The sequence below is a fragment of the Phoca vitulina genome, unplaced genomic scaffold (genome assembly GCF_004348235.1).
Source record: "Phoca vitulina isolate PV1807 unplaced genomic scaffold, GSC_HSeal_1.0 scaffold9, whole genome shotgun sequence".
Lineage (NCBI taxonomy): Eukaryota > Metazoa > Chordata > Mammalia > Carnivora > Phocidae > Phoca > Phoca vitulina.
In genome coordinates, this window is record NW_022589712.1 from 10808500 (window position 1) to 10836278 (window position 27779).

The 27779-nt window shown below is 40.1% G+C and overlaps 1 protein-coding gene across 6 annotated transcripts in view; it reads right to left on the reverse strand.

Annotated features, from left to right (window-relative positions):
• ARID1B (AT-rich interaction domain 1B) overlaps positions 1 to 27779 on the reverse strand; it is a 440882-nt gene that overhangs the window by 393329 nt on the left and 19774 nt on the right. The window contains exon 1 of one of the 6 annotated variants that reach the window (XM_032407587.1): positions 21435 to 21468. The exons of 4 other annotated variants lie outside the window; for them this stretch is intronic. The gene's annotated coding sequence lies outside the window, so the exon portion shown is untranslated. Of the gene's footprint in view, positions 1 to 12926; positions 13816 to 21434; positions 21469 to 27779 lie in introns of those variants that run through there. One more of the 6 variants, XM_032407590.1, reaches the window with a different exon arrangement.

Consider the following 27779-nt stretch of genomic DNA (forward strand, 5'->3'; position numbering starts at 1 on the left):
CTAACCTCACAATTCAACACACATATATGTTGATATAGTGTCATAAGACAAAAATCGAGTATTAAGAACTAAGTTTTCCCAGAAAGATTTAAATTAGAACATATGCCCTACCAAAGCAAAATGTAGTAATTTTCCTCATTTTCTTTCAAAATATAAAATAAAATTTTCTGTGGAAGTGTGAAAATCAAGGCTTTAGCTGGTGATCTCAGAATCCACAGAGTGAATGAACGGCCAACAGAGAAGCTGAGTAAATCAGATTTCAAACTACATTTTGAATACGGAGTCCTGAGACAGCCCTATCTTCACATTCAATCTGGATTAGCCAGGACATAGGAAAGGTCTACTTACTTCACTTTAAGTAGTGTACTACCAAAACTGGCTTAATTAAAGCAGATATTTAAAATGGAAAAATGATTGGAATGTCTATATTTTAATGCTATAGATAACAGTGCAGCAAATTCATCTTATCGGTGACTAAAATTGTTTTGTAATATCTGTCTCATCACTGCCATAACCTCTCACAGTCCTACTTAAAATTCAGTTAATTTGTACCCATGTCAAAAATGTTAGCTTAACCCTGAGCGTTCTGAAAATCAAAAACATGAAATACACAAATTATCTGTACCTCTCAAAATGCATCTAATACCTTTCAGTGAGACTTCAGATACGAAAACAGATACTTTTACAACGCAAATTATTTAATTTTAACCCTCTCTCCTTATGGCCTTGTGTTAAATACTCTTCCACACCCCAACTTTAAAAAAAACTTCATCCTGCTGGGTGCTCTTGCTATTTTCAACATTAAATATGCACAAGAACAGGATCTCAACCCCTGCTTTTCTCTACTACCTCTTTAGAGAAACCAAAGGCCAAACCAAATCTAAGTCTTTTCCAAAAAACCTAAAGGCCAAGTCGCTTCTCGTATTCACTTCTAACCCAAAACAATTCTATATGTTTCTCGGTTAACCTTTGGTTGATCTATTCAAAAGTACCATCATTTTCATTTCTCATATAAAATTTATGCTGTATCAGAGACACTGTCCACATTAAAACAGTCCTCAAATACTTCTCTAAATATGTTATTCCAAATATGCTTTTCCTCCCTAGATAGCATTCCACAGTTTGAGCTTAATTCTGTAAAATAAGACAAGCGCTTTGAAGGCCACAGTATGTACCATCCATTTTCAAAGCGCTCAAAACAACTAGTGTAGGTTTAGTTACTCAGCGTCTCGTGCAATTTTATTTCTTGGTAAGACTTTGTTATAACTCCTCCCTTGTTCAAATAAACTTTTGTGCATATATGTATATGTGAGCTGGACACCACACATGCATGCGCACACACACATGCTTTCCTAGATCTCCTTTTGGAAAGCTGCCACTATTACCTACATCCCCCAAAATCCTCAGAAGGTTTTCCATCCCTAGGACGACTAAAGAAAGAGAACAATGTGTATTTTTTAAATATATTTTGAATATAAATTCTAGACAATTTAGGCTACACACTTAGGCTATATTATAGATAAAAGAGGTTTATCAAAGGCTGGCCTAAGAATCCAACAACCCTTTTATTTATTTATTTTTTAATATTTTATTTATTTGAGAGAGAGAGAACATGAACAGAGGCAGGGGCAGAGGCAGAGGGAGAAGCAGACCCCCTGCTGAGCCGGGAGCCAGACACAGGGCTAGATCCCAAGATGCTGGGATCATGACCTGAGTTGACCCAGGCACCCCTCCAACAACGCTTTTAAAAGATAATCCAAACTGGGGCGTCTGGGTGGCTCAGTCGTTAATCGTCTGCCTTCAGCTCAGGTCATGATCTCAGGGTTCTGGGATCAAGCCCTGCATCGGGCTCCCTGCTCAGCGGGAAGCCTGCTTCTCCCTCTCTCACTCCCCCTGCTTGTGTTCCCTCTCTCGCTGTGTCTCTGTCAAATAAATAAATATTTTTTAAAAAAAGATAATCCAAATTAAACAACAACTTGTATGCTTTTAGTATACATTTGATAGACTTTTTTTTAAAGTAGGCTCCACTCTGGGTATGGAGCTCAACGTGGGGCTTGAACTCACGACCCTGAGATCAAGACCAGAGCTGAGATCAAGACCCAGATGCTTAAGTGACTGAGCCACCCAGGCGCCCCAACTTTAGATAGACTTGATGCTTCCTATACTTTTTCCTTCATTACCACTCTTCCAGAGTATACCTGGAATATGTATACTTTATTATAAATAATAAAGATATCTATGTAACTGTATTTACTACTAAATATCAAGCTAAGGAGATGGTTTATTGGTAGCTGCTTTCTGAATATAGCGTTTCACAATTTTTTCAGCCCAATTCCTGAAACCACAAATTGAAGAAAGGCACTGCAAAACCCACTGAAAGAACTATCATATTTTCTTGATCTATAACCACATCTATATATCTGGATTAAATAAGAGCTCAGAGAAACTCTTCCCATTCTGAACCATTATTTGGAAGAATATTCTATCCTACCAGCAACTAAAGAGGACTTTGAAGTAATATCCCACTACCTATAAAATGACAAAAATAATGAAACCCAATGTGAGTACATGAGTGTTTATACTAGTGGGTTTTAACCCACTAGTAGGTTTTTTACCTCTACTTCACTCTGACAGATAACAGGGCAATGAGCTTTAAACTAAAGCTTTAAAAACTATATCTTGTTCCAACTCTTATCCTCTCTCTCTAATGGGGCAGAGGTGCAATTTATCCAAACCTGCCTGCTGCTATGGATTCCTAATACTGACGGGAGACAGCATGGTCCAGTGAAGAAAGTGCGGGCGTGGCTACAGAGTGGGTCCACACCCTTACCTCACTACTTAGCACCACCCTACGACCCTGCATATGTTGCTTCTTAGTCTTCTCACTCACTAAATGGAAGAAATAATACCTAACTCACAATGAGTGTGAAAATCCAATTAGTAAGAGCTGTAACCGTTCTCAGAGCCACATACCAATTGTTCAAAGAAAACTAGAACAACCCAACTCTTCAACAATTATGGAATATGTGAACAAGCCATAACATACGAACACAGTCGAACAGAGACATGGAAAAGTACATACAAAACAATGTCAAATGTTTAAGAGCGACGTGCATGAATCACGGCTATGTGAAAACCAGGCCGATAAGGATCAGAGGCAGCCACAGTGACCTGTAAGCAGTGGCCGTTCTGTCGTGAAGCCATCTATGTTTACTTCTCTGTGATAATGTCTAAATATAACTTGAAAATACTCGTTTGTTCCCAGGCATGCTGCAAACATTACTACGGTTTTCTGTAGGGCCGGGGTGGATGGGACACAGCTGTCCCACACTGTCCTCTCCCATCCCCGCACCCACACTCCCATCTACAGCATTCACAAACAGGGGACGGCTGCTAGTCCTCATTCTGAGGATGCTCCTGCTCCCCTCTGTCTGCCTAAACCCAAGCTCACTCAAGTTCTGGTTCAAGGACAGCGGAGCTTCCGCCTTCACCACACCCCAGAAACACTATCTATGGGACCTACCCCAAGATCTTTCCTGTAACAGACTGCCTGTAACAGACTTCTCAGTTGCCTTGTATCGTCATTTGACTCATGTACTAGTTTTTCATTTTTCATGTGTTATTTCTTTCCTCCCAAGTAGTCTAAAATGGCAACACCTATGCTTCGCACTTCTTTATGCCTCACTTAGCGCACAGCACAAGTGACTTAGGTTGTGCTGACTCAGTAACTCCACAGGAATGATGACTGATAACGTCAAGTAAAATCTTCTCAAAAATAAAAAGTAAAAATCACTGACCAATTTCTGTATTGATTCTGTACATAAATGCAGAAGACGCATGTAAAGCCAACGATAATATACAATACAACATTCTTGGTCAAGTTCTTCTAATGGCGTTAAAATCAGTTTAAATCAAAAACAGAAGAGCAAGACACTAAAGACTTTTCCTTCGTTTCCTGTTCCTCTTCAAGCCAGAAAATACCAAGATTCTCAGTTACCACTGTCACCACTACCACAGAATCCAATTACCAAGGAAACACTGTTATCCCAGGTAACATACTGAAGGCTGCCAGTTGTGGGGACTTGCCCAGGGCTGCAGCACTCACGTAGAGCCAAGACCAGAACACAAGTCTTCCTGACTCAGGCCCACAGTCCCCTGCACTACAGCACGCATCCATGTATGGTCATGAAACTGAGGCAGGAAAAAATGCAACCCAGCACCTAAAACCATTGTGTTTTTACTTGTACTAATGACAAGACAGTACCTATTTATGAAGACCTGAACTTCAAATTTGAGAATCAACACACCGTAAGTTCTCCCTCTGTCAATACAGGAATATTTGCTACATTCGACAATGGTATGGGAAGATCAAGAAGTGGGATTCTAAGCCATCAGTCATGGCAGAAAAGGCCGTTTGGTTGTTGGCTCTAAGAACCACGGTGCCCTCTAACCAGGAGGCCATCTGCAGTGAGGGAGGAGGGGCAGAGAGGGACCAAAATACTCATATACTGGCTCGGAAAGACGACCACCTTCAATATTTTTGGTTTGGGTTTCCTTAAGGCAAGTTATATAGAACATATCTATTTGTGGAACCACAGAATGAAATTTGAAGTAAGAGGGAGGGCAAGGGGTTAAGGAAAAAAAAATGTAAAAATGGGATTGTAGGCAATTTTTATTTGTGCAGTTTTTATCTGAAAGAAACATGTTTTGATGTGTAATTTTATTTTTTTAAAGATTTTATTTATTTATTTGAGAGAGTGAGAGAGAGAGAGGGGCGGAGGGGTGGAGGGTCAGAGGAAGAAGCCGACTCCCTTCTGAGCAGGGAGCCTGACGCAGGACTCGATCCCAGGTCCTTGGGATCATGACCTGAGCAGAAGGCAGATGCTTAATCAACTGAGCCACCCAGGCACCCCTTGATGTGTAATTTTAAATAAATAAATTTGTCACATATATATTATCCTTAAATGGGACAGGAGTTGAAGACACAATATTTTTTCCTAACTATATTCTAAATTGAAAATACCACTGGATTTTCATTTTTCAGAAGATTAGCCATAAAATATTAATATGTTGTTACATATGTATAAAGTGACTTCCATAAACTACCAATAAAAAGCAACATTCAGAAGCTGTGATTCTTAACCCTTAGACATACTTTAAAAAATGCATCCATCATGTATGTACATCCAAAATTAACATATAGTGTCAGAAGCCAATGAAATGTCCTCTAGAAACCCATCCAAAGACCTCCTGACCTGCATTATCAAATAATGACCAACATCTACCATGAATTTCCAAAGCACTTTAACACATTTCCATTTGATCACAATTCCTAAAATTCTCTGGATAAAGGATTCAGCAATGAAACAACGAATCTTAGGACAGAGAAGAACCTCACTGGTTCATAGGTGATGTATGTATGAACCCCCTAAGTTCTACAACCATGAAATGTTATGAATTCCTTCCTTCTACATAACAAAAATCTGTTCCTTGAAATTTACGTCCATTGGTTTCACTTAGGTCCTTCTGCAGAATATTTGAAGACAGCCATATCTATTTCCTTTCTCTTAGCGGAATATGCCAATTCTTAGTCCCCTTAACACAAAAAATCTTACGGGGCAAACAAAGCCTACATTGGTACCCATGTGGCCCTGGATCTGCATACTTGTCCGGCAGCCCCGTCACACTCCTGATCCATCTCATGAGCCACAACGAAACCCCACTTCCCTCTCTTCTTCCATGATTCAGCTGGTTATTGACTCTAGAGGTAGAAGTTGGTCTGTATCTCTGCTTATTTTCATTTTGCTTATTTCTGGTCACTGTTCTACCCTGACATCTAACACATTAACTGTATCTCCTATCTTGACTTCAACCACCAATGAAATCAGCATGCCATTTCATTCATGTCTTTGCCCATGTCACTGACAAAAATACTGAAGAGGTCAAGGAAGAGGACAGAGCTTTGGCTAACCACTAGTGCCATTCATACAGACTGACATAAATCCAGGCATCAGCATTCTTGGAGCAAGAGAAACCTTGGGAAAATCCTTTCCACTGATGCAAAGCACTCTGCCGATTCACTTACTACACTTACTATGCAAGCACAGGTATCTACCTTGGGCGACAACCTCTTCCCTGCTTCAAATTCCTCCATCTTTTTCATATAAAATAAACAGTCCACGGTTTAGAAAAACACTTAGAATTCTAGACAATAAGGTATAAGGGAAAGGGAGGGAGTTTAGAGTCAGACAAACCTGGGTGTGAATCCTTCCTATACAACTTACTAGCTGCGTAACTTAGGCTCACGTTTTAATAGAGTACAGTCATGTTCACAGCTTTTGTTGCTAGGGGATTAAATGAGGTACCACCACAGGATTTATCACACAGTAAGAGCTTCCTAAATCTTTTTTTTTTTTTCTTTTCGTCTTAACAAATTAGCAAATTGAAGTCAGAGTGAAATCACTCAATAATTTATTTATTTTCTTGTCTCCCAGCATACTGTTAATTAAAGGTAAAAATTTTGTTTTATTCATCTTTGTGTACCTAGCACTTAGCACAATGCCTGGCATCATTAACATTTGTTGAACAGAAAAAGCAATGACATGCTTAACACCACGTGGCCAGTTAAACAATAGGACTCTAATTGGAATGTAGGCTTCTTGACAGTCAATAGGTGCAAGAGGTAAATAATCATGCATCACTGCAGACAATGCTTCACTTTTCACAAGTTCACATAAGCCATAGCTTCCATTACCTCCTCATTTCTGCGTCCCCCAAATGTGTCTCCCTTGGCTGGTTCCCTGAGCCCCAGAGCTCTACACCCAACTGCCACCCAACATTCCTGCCTGGATGCGTAGGATACTCCCCACCTGTTTCTGATCTCCGTGAAAAAGACCCCTACCCAGATGGACAAGTTAGAATCCAGGGATGCATTCTGACTCCTTCCTCTCCCACCACAGCCATCCTTCACCAAATCCAGTCAGCTGGACCAACCATCCCTGCCAAAAGGAAATCTCCCTCTCCAACCATACTGGCCTCTATGGGGCTTTAGAAAAACCATATGCTTTCCCACCACTGGACTTTCAACTACACTGTTCCCTCCACGTAGAAGGAGCTCTATGCTCCTGCAGAACTCAGAAAACCCTGTGCTTTTCCTTCACGGCACTCAGTAAAGCCTACCCAGAATATTTATTTGTGTGACTATTTGATAAATGTCTGTCTCCCCAACTGGACTGTCCCACAGGAATAGGAATGATGAAGTGAGAAGACAAATATTAAGCCCATTTATAGCTATCATCTAGATACCACAGAATAAGTCTAGAAAATAAGACTATCTAGGTTCCCCAATTTGGGGTGGATTTTTATAAACTGGCAAAACCTATTATTTGCCTAATCCCCCAAGCTCAGCAACTTGTTAAGTCAATTCAATGTGTAAATTACTGTCTGAACCATACTTTTAAATTTAATTTAGCAAATGTAATAATTTTATGAATAAACCAAAGTGTATATATATTTTTTATTTCAAGAGCAGATTAGATCTAAAAGGAATATCAAAATAGTAATGGTATATATTTCTATTTTCCCTAGATTTGTTATTTCTCACCACCCCCCCAAAAAAAAAAAAACTGTAAAGCTATTACCATGGCTTTAACTATTTCTAAAATTTACATCTCTAAGTATACACCATCATTCATATTCATGTGTCACTACTGACAACTTAGTAGCAGGCTTATTTAAGAAAGAGAAATAATATGGTATATTTCCCATATAAATACAGATTTAAATCAAGAAAGGAAATTTTTGTGGGAATATGTCAAATTTCAACCTCATCCCTTTTAGCTGTGTGATGCTGAAGAGAGTCACCACTTAAGTTCTCTGCATCTCAGTTAACTCATCTGAACACCAAGAACACTACCACTATCACTATAGAGCTGTTATAGAATTGGAGATATTGTAGTTAAGTCCTTGGCACATAACAGGCTTTTAATAGGGGTAGATTTTATTATAGTCATTATTACGTGAAAGTGTAACTCCACAATAATCACTATGAGGCACGGATACTCCCCACCCCTCTGCTAATGTGCAGAAGACAGACGCTGCTAATCAATCCTAGAATTCATTTTCCTAAAGTCCAGTAAGCCTCAGGATCTTTCACCCTGTACGGTGGCAGGAAGCCACTACCAATTATCAGATTTTGCAAACAAGCAGAAACCAACTTGCTGTGTCTACTACAAGGGAAAAGCATCAAGTCTGACATTGGGTAGACCTGAGTTCATAATCCTCTCCTGCTGCCGACTAGCCATGAACTGCTGGGTAAATTATTCCAGTGCTCTAAGCCTCAGTTTTCCCACCTTTCAAGGGAAGTTAATACCTCCCTCAAAAACACAACCGTTCTAAAGATGTTTGGTATGTGATCTGCATGGATAATCAAGTCCAAGGACATGTGAGAGTGGCACCGAAAGACAAACCGAGAAGTTACTGGTTTCCCCAGCAATCGCCATGGTTACCAACATGTCTGTTTCAAACTATTTTATTAACTTTTTAAAATCAACTTTAAAATTGCATTAAAGACAATGCCAGTACAAATATTACGAATGTTAACAACTGATTTACCTATCTCTAGACAAAAAGTGCTTGCAGTGCTTGATACACAGGCTACCAGTCCCTGGTGCAAACATGCTTTCTGGAGACATGGCCCTATTAAAGATCCACTTTATCAGAGCCATAATTAAGTTAAAGCATGTATTGGTGGTAGTGTAATGTGACCGTTCAAAGAAAAAAAAAAGTTAATATGTCTAATATACAGTTGACTCCTTGAATAACATGGGGGTTAGGGGCACTGACCCCACACAGAACCAAAAATCCACATACAAGTTTTGACTCTCCCAAAACTTAACTACTATTAGCCTACTCTTGACCGGAAGCCTTACCAATAATATAGTCAATTAACACATATTTTGTATGTTATATGTACTGTATATTCCATGTTATATGTATACATACACCATATTCTTACAAAAAGTAAATCAAAGAAAAGGTTATTAAGAAAATCATAAGGAGGGACACCTCGGTGGCTCAGTCAGTTGAGTGTCAGACTCTTGATCTCAGCTCAGGTCTTGATCTCAGGGTGTGAGTTCAGGCCCTACACTGGGCTCCACACTGGGCTTGGCCCCCACTTAAAAATATATATATATTATGCACAAACAATGAATCATGGAACACTATATCTAAAACTAATGATGTAATGTATGGGGATTAACATAACAATAAAAAATTAAAAAAATTAAAAAATATATATATTTTTTTTTAAAAAAAGAAAGTCATAAGGAAAATACATTTATAGTACTATGTTCATCAAAAAAAAATCCACCTATAAATGGCTCCATGCAGTTCAAGGCCACTGTTCAGTACAGACTGAAAAAGGGCAATTCAACACATATATAAGGCCTAGGCAGGGATCCTACACTGAAGGAAAGAAGACTGCTACAGAGATGCTATTAGGACAGTGGACAAAATCAGAATATGGACTGCAGTTCAAGTATTGCACCCAAGTTAAATACCCCAACAGCACTGAGGTCTGTAAAAGAATAACCTCATCCCAAGAAATATGCTCCAGGAAACACACTGGCACATAGGAAGGAGTAAAGGGGCAGGGTGGATGCAAGGAACTCTCAAATGATCCTGAGAAAATACAATGTAGGTAGATAGGTAGGTGGGTAAAAGTAAATGTAACAAAGTGTTCAAAACTGATGTATCCAAGTAAAAAGTAAATGGGACTTGTCTGCACTGTTCTTGAGACTTCCTTGTAAATTTGAAATTCTTTCAAAATAAAAGCTAAAAGGGGGCAAAAAGAAACTGAAAACCAGAACCATCACCACACCTTTCCTCTGCAAGGAGGGCTGCAGCCCCTCAGAACTGAGAGCCCCTAATGACCGCATGGTGTCAATAGGGCCAATGGGGTCACTGGCAGGCTTAAAACCTAAGGGGGTGGGGCGACGCCATAAGGAGGAAAGTAGCGGAAAGGAACATGCAGAACCAGAAGAGTCAGAACACCAGGAGAGCACACACAGAAAAAAGAAGGGTACGTGGTAAGGTATTACTGGGGAGGAGGATGGGGCTGCAGTACTTTTCCTAAATGTACTAAAGGGGGCAAAACACATGCTGAATATATGTAATATTTTAAATAGGTTTTTAAAAATAATCCTCGGAAGGAGCTCCTGGCTGGCTGAGTCAGAAAACTGATTGACTCTTGACCTCACAGTTGCGAGTTCAAGCTCCACATGGGGTGCAGAGATTACTAAAAAAAAACCAGTTTAAAAAAAAAGGAAGTCCTTTACAAAAAAAAAAAAAAATCCTAGGAAAACTCCCCCCCACAAAAAAAATTTTTTTTAATTAAAAAGAAAAAAAAACCTTCCAGGTTAAAAACCTGCTCTGGTAGAAACCCTTTCCCACAAATCACATTTTCATGTTATCACTCTCAACTTTCAAGATGTAATAAGGTTTCTGCCCCCTCAGGTTTCTTACTATGCTTTTTAAAAGATCTCAAACCAGCCATTAAAGATGTGAAATGTGCCATCTTTAACCCAGAAACCTCCTTATTTGTTTTTGTAAGTTTCAAAAAGTGCTTTTATAACCCTCACTTTTCACATGTGATCCTGCTCCCTCCTCTTCCCTAAAAAGGATGTAAACAGACCTGGTCCCCTAGCAGTGCCTCCCAGGTCAGGGGGCCCTCTGTCAAATTCTCTGGTTTAAAATAAGGAGAGGAACCATCCAAATGAAAACATAACCAGTATTTTTAAATCCCAGTACAAATAAAAAAAGCGAATTATCCCAAAACTGTGGTTGACAAAGCTTCCATTAGAGGAAGGAGAGGGTTCAGAGACAGCCAACTAAGTAACAGTTTAACTGCATGCTATGGGAGGTGGAGCCTAACTCTCCCAACTATCCAGCCATCGGGCCCTCTTTGGTAAGCAGCGTGGGGTCAAGTGCACAGACTCTGGAATTAAGGCAGCCTGGCCTGCACGGTGGGTGCACTTACTGTGTGATCTCAGGCAGATCCTGCAAATTCTCTGCACTTAAGCTTCCTCCTCTGAAAAGTTGGGATTATAATAGTAACCACCTCATAGCGTTGTCATAAGTATGAAATAACATAGTAGATACAAAACACAGTGCTTGGCACATAGTAACTGCTCAAGTGTGAGAGCTTGTTGCTCGTGGGCAATCTCACACCTGTGAGCCTCACAACGGCTCACATGGGAAGCGAGAGATTGCATGACGAGCCCTTACAGCCCCTTCCTGTTCAAGCATTCCCTAATTCTAGAATCAGCCTTCCTCCCTGCTACAACTTCCAACTGTCATGGTTAAGTACCAAAGGAATGAGGACAGTTAGAGATATTTCTCCTTTCTGCCCCATTCTTTGACCAGAAATCTTACCAATAAACTGCCCGAAAAGTCAAAAGGCAGGGAAACGGCTACAAAGAGGTCTAAAGAATTCAAAACCCAGAAGTTCAACACCCAAATAATCAAGGCTCGCCTTCAGATGCCACACCTGCCATCTGCCACGTCTTCAATAATGAGCCTAGACAGCCCTTCTGCACACCTCTGTGCCAATGCGCTAAGGCACACCCCCTTCTACAACGCCCTGCACCCCACACACCTTTGGCACCTGTAAACTGAAGAAACTCTTCCTAGTTCCAGAAAGCACGAGATAAAGTATTCTGCCTTCTCTGGGCTCCCACCATGCGCTGCCACTATCTCATTTAATAGATAATAAACATCTATCACAACCATTTGCAACCCTGCTTACACGGCCTCTCTCATCAGTGAGCCCCTGAAGGGCAGAAATGGTGTCTTCCTCATCCTAATTCTCCTTATAGCCCCAACTTCTCATACACAGTGAACAATTATTGTTCCTATTACTTCATTAATAAAAAAAAATTTTTTAAAAACCTCAAGTGCAGCTTAACCCTTGCCTCTCCAAGCCACCTTCTCCTAAATAATACTGTACTGTGTTCTAGATAATGTCAACTATATGTAATGAAAACTACAAAACCAGATCCCAAGTCTGGCTTGTAACAGGCACTTAACAAATGTTTAGTATATGAATCTGAGAAAGACATCCAGCTGTGTCTCCTATTCCCAGTGTGACTTCTCCTGGATTCAAATTATAATGCTCCAAACATAGGCATTTTTTATTTCCAGCCTATAATGTTACTATTTCTAATATTCTTACAACATCATTTCCTAAACCATGTTTATAGCTGTTACTGTAATTAAGAATGGAAAACGTCTAGGCTGCTGGGGAATCAGAGATGGATCTGACCCAGGATCCCCCACCTCTAGGGACACTGTAGCCCAGTGGGGGCAAAGTAATCTCTACACCCAGCATGGGGTTTGAACTCACAACCCTGAGATCAAGAGTCACACGCTCTACAGACTGAGCCAGCCAGGCACCCCTAGTCTGTTCATTTCTGACAGAGGTGTATAAAATCTACTTTGATTGTGGGTTTGCCATTTTTCCTTTTTTTTTTTTCAATCAGTTTTGCCTTATATACTTTGAAGCTATGTTGCTAGGAGCATAAAGTTTCATGACTATTATAAAAAAAAAAGAAGGGAAAATGTCTATAAAGCAGATGCCACTCTTTAAGATTCAGAATATAAGTTAGCATAATAAAAGTCTAAAACATCCTACATAGAAAAAAAAAAAACCTGTTCAACTTGGTTGCACCCAAACCTGTCTGGGCAAGTTTTTGTTTTTCAAGTAGAACACAGGAAAACACAAACCAGAATGACAATAATGCATTCCATTTTCATTGTTAGCTAGGTCTATGTAGCTAGACAAACAAGCAAAGAGTAAATATGTGTGTGTGCATGCATAAGGCTTCTATGCCCACTAGTGTGACAGGATGACACAGTGCTTAGCTTACCTGTGGAATTTTATATAGAGCTGGGCAGTAAGAGCAACAACAAGGTATTTTTATACATAGCTGGATAGTAGGAGTAACAACAAGGTATGCTGGTCATATATCCTCAGCATTTATGGCAAATTATTAATCAAGTCCCACCTGAAACAATTTGTTAAATTGATTTTAATCACTGGGCCTCTCATGTGAAGCTTTGTATAATCAGCATTTCATTTACAAAATTAATTGCCTGATTGATTCTCTGGAGGCAGTTGCTGTCATTACCCTGCTGTCATAACTTCTGAGTAGGGTGTCACAACATGAAATTCTGACAGTATGAAAAGCACTGCTATTTTAAAAATGGGTGAGGGGAGAAAGGGATAAAGTAGGAAAACCAAAGAAGTGACATTACCCCCTTCAGCCTGAGAGAAACTTGAAAGTGTTTCACGGTAAGTACACTCTACACCAATACCTATCTGCTAACTTAACTAATATACAAATCTAGGGTTGGGGCATGAAAGATTTTTATATCTGAAAACAGTAACTAGAATGTAAAGGCACCAGAGTTCAATTTTAACCTGTGTTACAAAATTAGTACCTTGATATAGAAATAGTCTCGACCAGAAATTTTAGTTTACAACTAATACCAAAATATATCCAATGTAAGCATGTCCAAAACACACATAAGCACACATTCATTCAGTCTTTCAAAAGCATTTGTGTCTATTATTGTTAGATACACACACTTTTTATATTTAGTTTATTGCTCACTATTTAACAGTCTATTATTGGTAATTGATGGTCTTCACCTAAAAATCTGTTATCACAATCAACTGACAAAAATTAGGCTAAAGAGTACTTTTCATGTAAAAGAAAAGGATAAGACGAGTATAGAACAGGGAGGAAAGAGGAACTTTTTAAAAGTTATTGAATATCATTAAAGGTGAAACTGCATCGGCGCCTGGGTGACTCAGTCCATTCAGCATCCCGGCTCTTGATTTTGGCTCAGCTCAGGATCTCAGGGTCCTGGGATCAAGCCTCCCCCCACCCCCCACAGGGTTCCACACTCAGCGGGGAGTCTGCTTGGTAAGACTCTCTGTCCCTTTCCCTCTGCCCCTCCCCCCCACTCATGATTCCCCCCCCTCAAATAAATAAATAAATCTTTAAAAAATAAATAAATCCTTTAAAAAAAAGTGACACTGTATTACTTGTATGTTTTCAAACAAAAATGCAAAAGCATCAAGCCAGCCTAAGATCCAATTTTTCTTTTCCCTTAATTTGCCTTTTCAGAAAGGATGCCCAATTCTGCAAAAGCCGCTAAGTCTTGCCTTCTCCCAGCTCAGAGTAGCATTTCCCACAATCTCAAGATACCAAGAAGGCAAGGTAGACCACACAAAGCCAAGCTGTCTTCGAATGCATAAAATAACTTTCACAGTATGGGGGGGGAGGGGGCTCATTTAAAACAATCCCCATTCAGTGCAATCCAATTCCAAATAAGGTCTCTTTTAAATGAATTTAAAAGAGGCCTCCTCGGGAAACTGGATGTAATTTACCTTCCTTTCAGTACACTGAATTTTGATTCCTATGTACAGCCACAGATTTCATTTAAAAAGAAGGATCACTTCATAAATTTGCTGTTATCTTGTGACCAAAGGTGTTTTGTTTGCTGGCTTGGTAAAGAGAGCTAATTGCGACATTATACCCACTCCCATAATGCAGGTTAACATGACAAATTTATGGTTAGAAAACATAAAGGCAAAGTCTCCCCAGCACAAACACCTTGGAAGGGCATAGAAGGGCAGGCCCCTCCTGGACCTCTCAGCCACATTTTACTCCCCTGCAGAATAAGAGCAATGGTGGGTCTCTAATTTTCACTTGGCTCACAGGGATGTGCTAAGTGTTGATAAGGTTAATGTCTACAAAGTGCTTTAAGTTCTGGGGAAAAAGGCTTTATAAAAGCATAATAGATGCCTAGGATCACTCCTTAAGCTACACACACGTTGTTCCGGAAAAATAGGGTTCACAAATTCAAACGTGTATCAATTTAACACCTTTCATTACAAAAGAACCAAATAGAAGGAAGGCAGAGAAATCTTATACATATGCAAAGGGGGTGAAGGCTTCACCTAAACATTTAATGCCTGCATCACCACCAATTAGGACAGGACTCCATAGTACGTCAGAAATAGTTCAGAGCAGGAATTCTCAAGTGAAAATGGGTGGATGCTAGCTATAGATACAGGAATGGGGGCTGGCGTGAGGATGCAATTGAAAATGTATATTCAGGGTGATAAAATTTTCTATTTGGGGAAAAAGGGGAAAGTACTGTTTTTATAACATACCATGTAAAAGTAGCTTGATAAAATAACCTCACTTGTTGAGGATTTGAAGGAAAAGTCTAGCTTCTGTCTTCTCAAGGGAAGTGGGGAATAGGGACCTAGTCTTTTGGGATGATACATCTTGAATGCTGGAAGAGGTGCAAGGAAAATTATGTTTATCAAAAGGAGGCAGGAGTTAGAAAAGGTTAAGAAACAAAGATTCAGATAAAAGAGGAAACAAGAGGCCAGATCCACTCATTCATTCAACATTGTTTAAACTGAACAACTATTAATGTGCAAGTCACAATGAAAGATATCAGATGTATAAGACAGTTCTTGACTTTGAGAAACATACACTGTAACAGAGGAAATAAAAGATGTATATAAATAATACAAAATATAAATAAGCTTGTAAATGCCACAGGACAGAGAAAATAAAGTCCCATGAGTGCTCAGCCACAGGTAATAACTTCTAGTTGAAAGAAATGCAAGGATTCATGGGGAATTTATATCATTTAAGGTGGAAAATAAAAGGTGAAGAAGATATATAGAAATATCAAGACACAAATATAATAACAGCCACCATTTGATGATTGTCTGCTGTGAGCTAAGCACAGTGCTAGGTGCTTTACAAATGACATAACCAAGTCTAACAAAAATCCTGCAAAGTACTTAACATTACAAGCCACTATTTTTAGTTGAAGGATTTTATCCCCTAGATTAGGTAACCTGCCCAAGGTCGCACTACAACAAAAAAAGAGATGGAATCAGGATTTTCCTAAGTCTGGCTGGTGCTCTTTGGGGAAGAGGTCTCTAACGGTCATTAGGCTCCCCTCCAAGCCACTCCAATTAATAACCCATGATATGAACAAACTGTGAACCTGAACTGTGTCCCCCCAAAATTCATACGTTGAAGCCCTAACCGCCAATGTGACTGTATTTGGAAATAGGGCCCATAAGCAGGTAATAAAGGTTAAATGAGGTCATAAGGGCAGGCCCTCATCTGACAGGACTGGTGTCCTTATAATAAGATGAGAGAGAGACCAGGGCATCCTCTACCCCTCCCTCCCCATGCATACACAAAGAAGTCACGTGAGCACACAGCAAGGTGTGCAAGACAAGGGAAGAGACCTCAGAATGAAACCTACCTTGCTGGAACCTTGATCTCAGAAATCAGAACTCCAGACCTGTGAGACACACATTTCTGCTGTTTAAGCCACCCAGTTTACAGTATTTTATTATGACATCCGGAGCAGACTAAGACACACCACTTCTATTTTTACTGATTTGTAACATACAACCTGAATTCTAAGACGGTTCCCTGGATTCCTGCCTCCTGATACCCACACCTTTGTGCAACCCCCTCCTGAGTATGGGCAAGACCTGTGACTTGCGCCTAACCCAGAGAATATAGCAAAGGTGAGGGGATTTTGCAAATGCAACTGAAGTCCCTAATCAGTTGACTTTGAGTTAATGAAAACCCGAGAATATCCCAGATGGGCCTGACATAATCATATGGGCCCTTTAAAAGAAAGTCTAGTCTTCCCAGAAGTTAGAGACACTCTCTCTCTGTTGGTGGCACTGAAGAAGCATGTGCCTATGAAGCTATAGCCACAAGGAAATTAATTCTGCCAACAGTCTGAGGGCGCCTTCCCTAGTCTAGCCTCCAGCTGAGAATGCAGCCTGCTGACTTTAATCACAGCCTACTGACACCCTGAACAGAATGTGTCCAGCAGGTCACATGTGGACTCCTGACCCACGGAAACTCTTGAGATAATGAATGTGTGTTGTTTTACGCCACTCAAGTTGTTATGCAGCAAATACAACCAAAAACTAATCCACAACTTAGTAAAAATTAATACTTTCCACATAGCTCCTCTTCACTCCCACATGCAAGCAGACTGCTGCTCAGAACCTCCTCCCATGCAGGACCTGCTACTGCTCAAAATATTGGCTCTGATATTTTCCCTGAGAGGACCGTCCCAGAAATTATTGGGAGCTCTTTACTTTTCCTATCTCTGGACAAACTCCTACTTACCCTTCTAGGATCACCTTCCCTATCAAGTTTGTCTTGAAATCCCCAGGCAGGCAGAATAAAACCCGTTTTCTCTGTGGTCTCAGAGACCTTTGAGGAAACCTCCATTATAATATTTAGAAGGCCTGGTTGCAATTTTATTTACCTGTCTCCTCAATGGCAGAGGCCAAGTTAAACAGAAAGACAGTTTACAAAGATAAAGGAAAACACCCTTCGCATCATAAGAGACACTGAGAACAGGAAGAGGAGTCCAATTCTTAGTTCACCAGCCAGAGGACCAGAGATGAGAGAAGTTAACTTCTCCAGGCCTTGAGTTCCTCATCTATAAAACAGAATAGTTTGGGAGCGGGCACTCATTTTCTATACCCAGAACCTAGCACGATATATGCATGTGCACTGAATAAATATGACAATTAAAATATGCTTGAAAGGCCAACTTGTCTAACTCAAAAAAAAAAAAAAGAGAGAGAGAGAGAGAGAGAGAGAAAGTACTAGCAACGATACCAATATAAGAAAATGTGTACAAAACGGTGAACTGAAAATTAGTGATTAAAACTAATGGCAACTATTTAACAGTACATGCATATATGCTGACGAGGGATAAAAATGATTTAAAATAAAAATTGTTTACTTCTCATTGCCTACACCTCATATGTAAAAGGTAGGCAGAGGTCTGTGAGACAGGGTCTGGGTGACCTACCGGTCTTCCCCTCACTCCTGAACCCCATTCCTCGGCTCTCAGCCATGCACGGCTCCCAGGTGCTTGCTGAAATCCTCAAGTTCAAGGCCGCATCTCTTTGCCCGTTTCATGCTACCTGACCACACGCCCATCTCCAAACAGTTGGCCTGCCCAGCGAGCGGAACTCCATTTGAGAGACCCTGCCACAGCTGCAGCCAGCGCCGCTGTCTGGTTGGCTTCAGGCCAACTGGTGTGAGAAGGCTCTTTTTTAATCATTTGTGAATGAACCAATAAAACTTAAGGGACAAAGGAGTTTCCCTCCCCGTTTTGTTTTTGTTTTTTTTTTTAGCAAGAAAGGCAAATTTGTTAATGCTCTTGACAATGGTGGTACAGAAGCCTCCAATTTGTTCACACTTATCTAAAAGCTACATCTAACCTAGTAATTCTGTATAATGCAATTGATTCGCTAGTATCATTTTACAATTCTGATTAGGTTTCTCTAAAATCCTGTTTATTAAATTGCTTCCTTTAAGCATGCATAGCTACTAGTTTGTTTCCAACTAAATCAGGTATCGTATGAAAAGATTATACTGCAACAGTGCAAGAGTACTCCAGGGATTATGTTTCATCTAGATTTCAAAATTAAAACTGTAAAGTTTCTTTTTAAAAAGAAAGGCAGCTGAATTTATACACAGTTTTCTGGATCAGTAAAATGTCAATACCCCACTATAACATCCTGAGTACAAACAACTGCATCCTTCACAATGCATATAAAGCAAAGAGCAAAAGACTCACTGTGGGTCTCGTGCTGATTTCTTTACATCAGGAGGTCATAGCATGACACTGTTCAGCAGTCCAGAGCCAAAACACACTGAGCCTTTATGGGCCAGCTTGATGCACAGAATAAGCAATGTAAAAGGAGGCCAAAAATAAGACGGCTAATGCTTTATTAGATTAGGTTTTTGGTGTTTTACAGCAAATCAATTGAATAAATCAGACACAATTAATAAAAATCTCTAAAAAGCAGTATTTCAGAGATTTGTTCAGCCATGTGATTTTGATTAACTTTAGTCACAGAGATAAAAACAAACTCCTATGTACAACTTCAAGATATTTCTCCCCAAAGTCCAATGAAACAAAAATCCTTAACACTGTTTTTAATCAAAGATTTTAGTGTCTCTAAATGTTGTTTTTGTTTTTTAAATTTCTTTCCTTTCATCAAGCAAAAACAAGAGCAGAAGAGAGCAGGATAATCATTTATATTTTAAAACCAGATCGGCAAATTCTTTATTCGAATAATGAATAAATCCTTCTTAAGAAACAATATAGATGTTTTTATTTTCAATTTTCATATCTGCATAGAGATTAGAAAAAGTTCTTTAACTGTGAAGACTCCGTGTGCTTAAAACATTTTTAAAAAATTTTCAGCTGAACTGAGGAGCGCCTGGGTGGCTCAGTCAGTTAAGCATCCGACTCTTGATCTCAGCTCATGTCTTGATCTCAGGGTTGTGAGTTCAAGCCCCGTGTTGGGCTCCACACTCAGTGTGGACCCTAATTAAAAAAATTTTGTTTTCAGCTGCACTGAAAAGAACACAGGCATGAAAGAGAATGAAAAGGAAAAAGGTATGACTCCACGAAAATCTGTGGCATGGGGCCTATAAGAGAACTACAGGGACTGACAAGCACCAGGGCCCTTCTGGTTCACGGTCAGTTTTGGCGAGAGCCCATATTCACAAGGCTACCACACAAGAGATTGTCAAAAGCATGATGAAGGTCCCTTTTTTTTTTCCAAGAGATTTTAATTACAAAGTTATAGCCCCATCTAACTAGGGTATCTATTTAGTACTATACCTAAAAAAGGAGAACTTTGAAATATTTCCAGATCTACATTATACCACTGTAGGTTCTCCTTTCTGTTCTCATTTCTTACTTCTGAAGCTAACTAGACACAATGAAAATAACTTAAGGAAAAAAATCCAGCTAATGCCTTCCAAATAGGAAATGCCCTCATCTTCCTCTCAATTACTTTTTGAAATTTCAATTACTGAATTCAATTACTTTGAAATGTCTCCCCCTGCTTCAGCTTTGGGATACATTAGGGTTAAAGCATCAAAGGTAACACATCTTGTAGCCTTTTTATAACACACTCCTTGTAAGAAACTCTGTTATGAACAGCACACAAGTAAACAGTGACACAGCCTGGGATTGCATCTGAGGATGTCACAAAAAAAGGCGATGCAGGGCTCATGCCTAAAGACCCTGTCATGATCCCTCCAGGCAAATCCTCTTGGCCAACAGCCTCACAAGACAATGACATTCCAAAATGATTCAGCAGTCCACAGTAAAAATGACAATGTGAGGGTTTTTCACAATTGTTCACTGACTGCTTAGACAATAATAAGAGAACCTCTCTGCCACCACACACACAAAATTACCCCAAGTTAAAAAGCAGAACCAATGGGATGTGTCCAAAGGAGGCTTCGGGGGGGAGGAAAAAAAACAGTTGAATGTATATAATGTGATCTTACACATGGATTATTTATGTTTATATAATTGTATGCGTTCATATGCAGTATTTTTAAAGAAAAAGTAGGCTAGAAAAAATACATTTCTGATAAGTGGAAGTGGTGAAAGGAATTTAAATATTCAACATAAATGTTTTTGCCAGCGTTTGAATTTTTTTATATAAGAACATATTCGCGCATTGCACTTCTGTAAAAAAAAAAATTTTTTTTTCAGAATAAAACTCAAAACCTTTGGGGGGGAAATTAAGGAAATGAGAGAATACCTAGAACATGAAAAAAATACAATTAAATCATAGCCAGTAAAAATCCCAACAAAAAAAACTACTATACAGAGAATCAAGAAGCCTCCTTTAATATGTGCAAGCTCTTGCTAATGGGACTGCCAACCTTGGGCGATCCATTTACTCCCTGGGGACCCCAGTCTCATGTGAAAGGCCAAAATCCTCCAGCTCTGTGCAGAGCCAAGATCCCAGAGAATACAGAGTTGTGTAAATAAAGATGGCTAACTGGGAAGCGGGGGGAGAGTGAAAGATATGGATGGAACCTGAAATGGAGAAGTATGTCCTGCCCCAATAAAGATCTAAACCGGAGGGAGGCAAACTATGGCCTGCAGGCCAAATCTGGTCCACTACCTGTTTCTGGAGGACCAGTCTGCTAAGAAAGCTTTTTACATTTTTAAATAGTTGGGGGGGGGGGGGGGAATCAAAAGAAGAAGAGTATTTCACAACATATAAAATTACATGAAATTCAAACATCGGCATCCACAGTGTTCCAGGCACACACAGCCTGCCCATCTTTCACATACTGCTCATGGCTTCTTGTGCCACACCAGCAGAGTTCAGAGGTTGAAACTAAGACAATGCCCATAAAGCCTACAATACTGACTCTGTGGCCCTTTAGAGGAAAAGTTTGCCAACCCCTGACCTAAATGCTTAAATTAACATGTCTATAGGTTGATGAATCTCTGTAACATACCAGAAAGAGCTCAGATTTGGGGCGCCTGGGTGGCTCAGTCAGTTAAGTGTCTGCCTTCGGCTCAGGTCATGATCCCAGGGTCCTGGGGTGAGTCGGGCTCCTTGCTCAGCGGGGAGCCTGCTTCTCCCTCTGTCTGCTGCTCCCCCTGCTTGTGCGCGCACGCCCTCTCGCTCTCTGACAAATAAATAAATAAAATCTTTAAAAAAAAAAAAAAAAAGCTCAGATTTGGGGTACCCAACCTGGCTTGACTCCAAGCTGTGCCCGTAACAAGTAACTGTGCTTCAGCTTCTGCATATACAAAACAGGGATATTAACCAAATCTCACAAGATTGAGAGAACTAGGTAAGAAAAGCACTTAAATGATCTGCAAAGTTATTTTTACTAAGTAATATCAAACAACCCACATTTGAACTTTGGTTGAAATTGTGATGCAAAAAAGCCTGTGAAATGTATTTTGATGTAAAATGTGTCTTTAGAAGAACGAATAGAGAACAAGGACACCTCCAAGCCAGCTCTGATGAAATTATGAAAGCCATAGACAGAACCTGTTTTTCAACTGAGTGACATATTAAGGCACAGTGTCCCAACTTCAGAAACTAAAAGCAGTTTTTGAAAACCATATGCCATTTTTTTTTAAGGCTTTAAAGGTTTGTTAGCTGCACTGTACATGAGTTTAACGTTTACTGAGGACCCAGGCCGTATATTCTCCTGACAGTTCATTTAATCCCCATTTTACTGGTAGGAACAGAAACAACAAGGTTTATGGTTAAGATATTGGGCCCCAGCATTGAACCTAATTCAGTGAACGTGATAGAAGCAAAGTGACCATAATATAAATTAGAAATGAGCTTTCTAACTGGAAAACAATCACATCACAAGGTTTCAAAGTTTGTACGCAACTCTTCCTATTTTTTTTCTTCCGTCCACATGTGGAAAAGAAAGAAAATAAAAGGAAAGGTGGCCTTTGAATGAAAAATTTTTCCCAGTAGCAGCTCTAACAGCAGAGAGTATTCCTATAGGCAAAATGATACCTGCCCCTGAATGAAGTGTAAACCTGCTTCCTCGGTAATGGCAATGGTAAGAACAGCAGTCAATACTCAGAAAACACTCTCCATGTGCTTACATAGACTGTCTCTTTTACTCCGCGAAACAACCCGGCACTTGGGTACTTTCTCGCCATTTCAGAAACAATAAGTGGCAGAGCTGGGTATTCAAACTGAATACCTTACTCACTGGATTATTCTGTCTAGTCCTTCTCTCACTTAGCAGGCTGCCCAGCAAGAGGCAGGTAAATTAAGTGTGTATGCTAAATCTGCCTTAAAATTCAAATCCAAGGAGCCACGACCATGTTGCAGAATAAGCATCTACCTAAGAGGAACCAGACTCCAGGGTAAGCTGCAGGAGGTTTGTTCCAGCCTGAGTAATATAAGCAAACAAATACATACTTATAATAAGCAATTATTAGTTAAACAGTCAAAGGTCAGTGAGTAAAGTACAGAACTTTAGCAAGATGTTTGCATTCATTAAACTCCTGCTCTAATTACACGTCTCTTTACAAATACTGGCAATTAGTAAGTAATACTACCTAATCTTTAAAACTTAGTTTTAGGAAGAGAAAAAAACGGGGACATGAAGAGATCAAAAGGGTCAGATTTTTAAAACACACTGGCAAAAGGTAACCACAGACACATAAGAAAAATTCTGTATGAATGCCCACTCAGGCAGGATATGGAATTTGAAGCTTATAAACTGATCCACTCAATGTGAGCAGCTGAGGAGGGACAGAAAGAACTGGATCAAGAAAAGGAAGAGGAATAAAAAGAAAAAGACAAAATGAAAGCAAGAAAAAGCACACCATGAAAACAAAAGGAGAATTCACTTGAAGGGGATGGGGCGGGGTGGGGGGGGAATCATAAATAACCGCAAAACAAAAGCAAAGGTAAGTCTAGGTAAGTATGAGACAGATATGCACACAGAGGGATGAAGATAACAGAAGATAGATAGATAGAAGGTAGCTCAAAGATAAGAGTAAATCGAAAGGAGGGGGAAGGAAAATATTTTGGTTCCCTCTTAAAAAGGCAAGTAGCATCTACGACAATCTTTGCAAGACCCATTTACGCCTCTGTATGTGAAAACTCACAGGAAATATACATGCATTTCTATTACATAAATTTATAAATGTAGACTGCATTCCATAAATAAAATGCTGGCTCTTCAATCTTCATTGAAAGGCTTAAATAAATGCATAAAAATCACTCTCACACACACATACACACACACACACACAACCTCAATCATCTCTACATCCTGGAGTCAGTCCAATAAAAAACATGGTTGCTTGGAAACTGTATAATCAATTTATTCTACTCCCTATATATACCTATTACTTTAGTGGTTAAGTAAAAAAAGGGATGAAAAAACGGTCATAGTCACACATACACCCATTAAAAGTAACAAGGAGATGGAAAGATGCAGAAGTAAGACCAGCTGTAATAGTGTGACAGGATGCTGCTGTCTGTCTTCTGCCTGTAGGTACAGCAAGTACGTATACACACACATAAATACAACACGAAACATACACTCGTAAACGTATATACACATATTCATCCACCCCTTTGCTTGTAAGATGCTAAAAATAGTTACAAATATAAAAAATAACTTATACTTAGCCCCAGAAAAACAAGGCCAATGCATAATCTTTCTCTTTATTTATTTACTACTTCTCCCCTCACACTCTCTATGGAACATCTATTTTGGCCATCCTATGATCTATGTTTGAAATTAAAAGCCCCAGTGGGCTGGGAGAGCTGTAACCTTCTATTTGCTGTATCTTAATAAATTCTAAAACCCTATAAAAGAAACCTCAAAATCAAAGTGAAGGAAGGAGTAGCCAAAAAATATAAAGTGCCACCTATTAAAACTCTAGTCGGTCCCTGAATTAACATTTGCTATTTTAAGAAGTAAAAAGTCCATGATTTAAACACTTCATTATCTTTCAGTTCAAGCATTATTATTCCAACAACTAAATCCTAAAATCGTAAATCCTAAAAAGGGTATTATTCGGAGTAGAACGATGCACAGCAAATGAATAGAGGAGTATATGGGCATAAAGAAGCAGTGACATACTTTACACATAATCAAGCTTCCAGAAACACTAAAAATTTATTTTTGCTTCATCTAATGATGATGTGCAGGAAAATGTTTGCAAACAGGAAGTTTATTTCTCCTAATCCATTGCCTATAGTACTTCTTAATTATTCCTCATAGCAACACTATAATCTAACACTTTCAGAAGGGCTGCGATTTTTCTGACATAGATTTAGGTCCTCTCGCGAAGACAAGCTGTGAAAAATCGGGCAGGGGAAAAGGAGAAAGGTGCCGTTTACACATTTATCTGCTCGGCTCACACCTCCAGTAGAACATCACCAGCCCGTTAAACATTCCGTGCTGCAATAACTTTGTCTCCATCCTTTTGACAATTTGTTTCACGCCTCATTTGCTATGAAGAGTTAAAACATTTTAGTCAACCTTGAGAAAGCAATTCGATTTTTTTCCACAGCAAAATGCATAACCTATTCCAACTACCAAACCACTGGTTAAAGTTCAAACTGTGACACAGACAGAAATCAAGTACTTTCCTTCAAACATTTCAGAAGGAAAACAAAAAACAAAAAACAAAAACACTAACCAGTCTTACATTTATTTTCAGTGGATATAAAACAAAATCAAGTAAAACAGCCTTCCCCACGCTCGGTTCCAAAGAGTAGCAGCCTCTTCTCTCCTCCTAAAAATAGTGGACAACATAGATGCCCTCTCCGTTCCTACAATCCTCAGATGACATGGTAGAAAAGCCTGGACAAAACAGTCCAAAACAGAGAAAGAAATTCTTTCTTGTAATATTGTTTTATTGGGGTTTTTTTCCATCAATTTTTAATTTTGGATCATCACAACATATTTGGACTGTTGATAACAAAGAATATTTTCAAAATTGAGATTCAATCCTATTTATGGCCATCCAAAATTCAAGGAGCTCACGTTTTGCACTAAGAGTGGTGCACAGTAATCGTATGTTTAAAGCATTTTCAAAATTACAAGATGCAACCGGAGTCTCCAGAGAGCACCGTCCAGTAATACTTTCTGCAGCAATGGGAACGTTCTATTCTGTGCTGCACATGTGCCCTCAAGCACTTAAAATGTGGCTAGTACACTGCACAACTGCGTTTTTAATTTTACGTAATTGTAATTAATTTTAACTTAAATAGCCACATGTGGCTGCTGGCTACCATACTGGACAGAGCAGCTCTACTCGGTAACTTACTACTACGAAAGCCTTCTGCTGGAAAAACATCCTTCGGTCACATTATGTATCAGGACGCGGAGTTTTCTCTTCAGGAAGGTGGAATAGTATTAAAAAGTAAACCAAGTATAAAGATCCCCTTCACACTCTCATCAAAAAAGAAATGCACCTTAGTTCAAAACTGCTTCCGAACTGGCAGAGCAGAAGGGGCCGAAGGGACATGTATAATAAAGGCGTGGGTCCTGAAGAAAGGGAGTCCAGGGGCACACCGTAGGGCCCCCTCTCCTAGGACAGACAGAAGAAGGAAAGGACTCTCCTCTAGCTCACCTGCTGCCCGCACGGGGGCGGGGGGAGGCGGGACCATCTACTGTGTGGCTTCTTGGAAGATTCTATCTTCCATGTGTAAGCAAATAATATCCCATCAATGGGAAAGGGATATTTTTCTTCACCGACATGTCCAATATCCTCATAGAATATCAAATGATGTGAATGTAAGTAAGAAAGCAAGAAAAAAAACTGCTATTATAGTGACAGCTTCCACAACAGAAATGCAGCCCACTCACCTAACTCTGCTCGCACCGGGCACTGCTGAGAACAAACGCATCGGGAGTCAGAATGCCTGGGCGCACGCCGGGCGCACGCTGGGCCCACGCCGCGTCCTAGACATGCTCCTGAGGCTTATCCGGACTAGGCCTCGTTGACTCGTCTGTAAAATGGGTACAATAACAATACCTCTTTCATAGGTTATGCCAAGTGGTTCTTAGCACTGCTTGACACCAAGTAACTGTTCAGGAAAGTGTTTTATATTACTAATTACTCAAAACTTAACATCTCAGTACAATGGAAAAACAAGCGATTTCCTTTCGAGGTTCCAGATACTGTGAGGGAAAGGGGATGGGTAGCAAGTTGTAATTTAAAGAATGGCTTCACTACAAACACACAGTGGAAATTCCATACATGCCTAGCAAGTTTAACACCTAAGAATAACTTATACACACAGAGCAAATGGTTTCAGAACTTTTAGTGGCTAATCCTCAATGCCAGCTCCCAAGCACAAGTTTTCAGAGACGGTAACGGGCAGACGTCTAACAACAGCTTTTACTCCTGCTGACCACTGCCCTACCCTAAGATTACTGGCACAGATGCGGAAATGTTTGTAAGTAATCTCTATAAAAATGTGCCTTCTTCCCCTCAGCCTACAAATTCAGTGTATATCCTCCACCCTTAACAAAGACCAACGGCAGCAGGCTGCGGAGTTAATGTGACTCAGATTTACTCATGGGGCCATCACTTGTTGGCCTTGCTCAAAACACATGTGCCCCCTCCGGTCACATACAAATGCTGCAAGGACTAAATCAGGGACCTCATATAACACGGGTGGCCCCTCAACAGTCATACACTGAGTCCCACCATGTGCCAGACACTGCATCAGACACTGGGGACACAAGAGAAAGGACCCCTCGGGTCCCTACCCAGGCAGAGCCCAGTCCAACAGGAGAGGGAGAGGGCAACTGGCCTTCAGGGAGCACGCAGCCCAGTGCCTGGGCACAAAGAAGACAACACAGCAAACCAAATTCTCTAGCCCTCTCTCAGTTAAATAAAATTTAAAAACAAAGAAAAAGAAACCCCACTCCTCTTCCTACCATCTGAAAGCCTCCTTCTCACTTCCTAGTCACCCTACAGCCTGCTGCAGCAGCTTGCCTCCCTCCTGACTGTTCCTCCGAAGGTCATCGATGAGCACAGAGGACAAGACCTCAGCGCCCACTCTTATCTGAACATTCCCCAGAGCCTACCACAGCTGTGCATGTCTCCCCTCCAGAATCCTCTGTCCCCCGTGGCTTCTGTGGAACTCCCCGCATGCTTTCCATCTCCTTTTCTGGCTCTTTGGCTGGCTCCCTTTCCACTCTTTCAATGTTAGTGCTCCCTAAAACCCCTCAGCACCCCTCTCTTCCCCATACACATGCTCCCATGGGCAATCTCATGAACTCCATTCTCAACCAGCAGCTCATGCGTAGAACCCATATTCATATACTGGGCCCAAATCACCC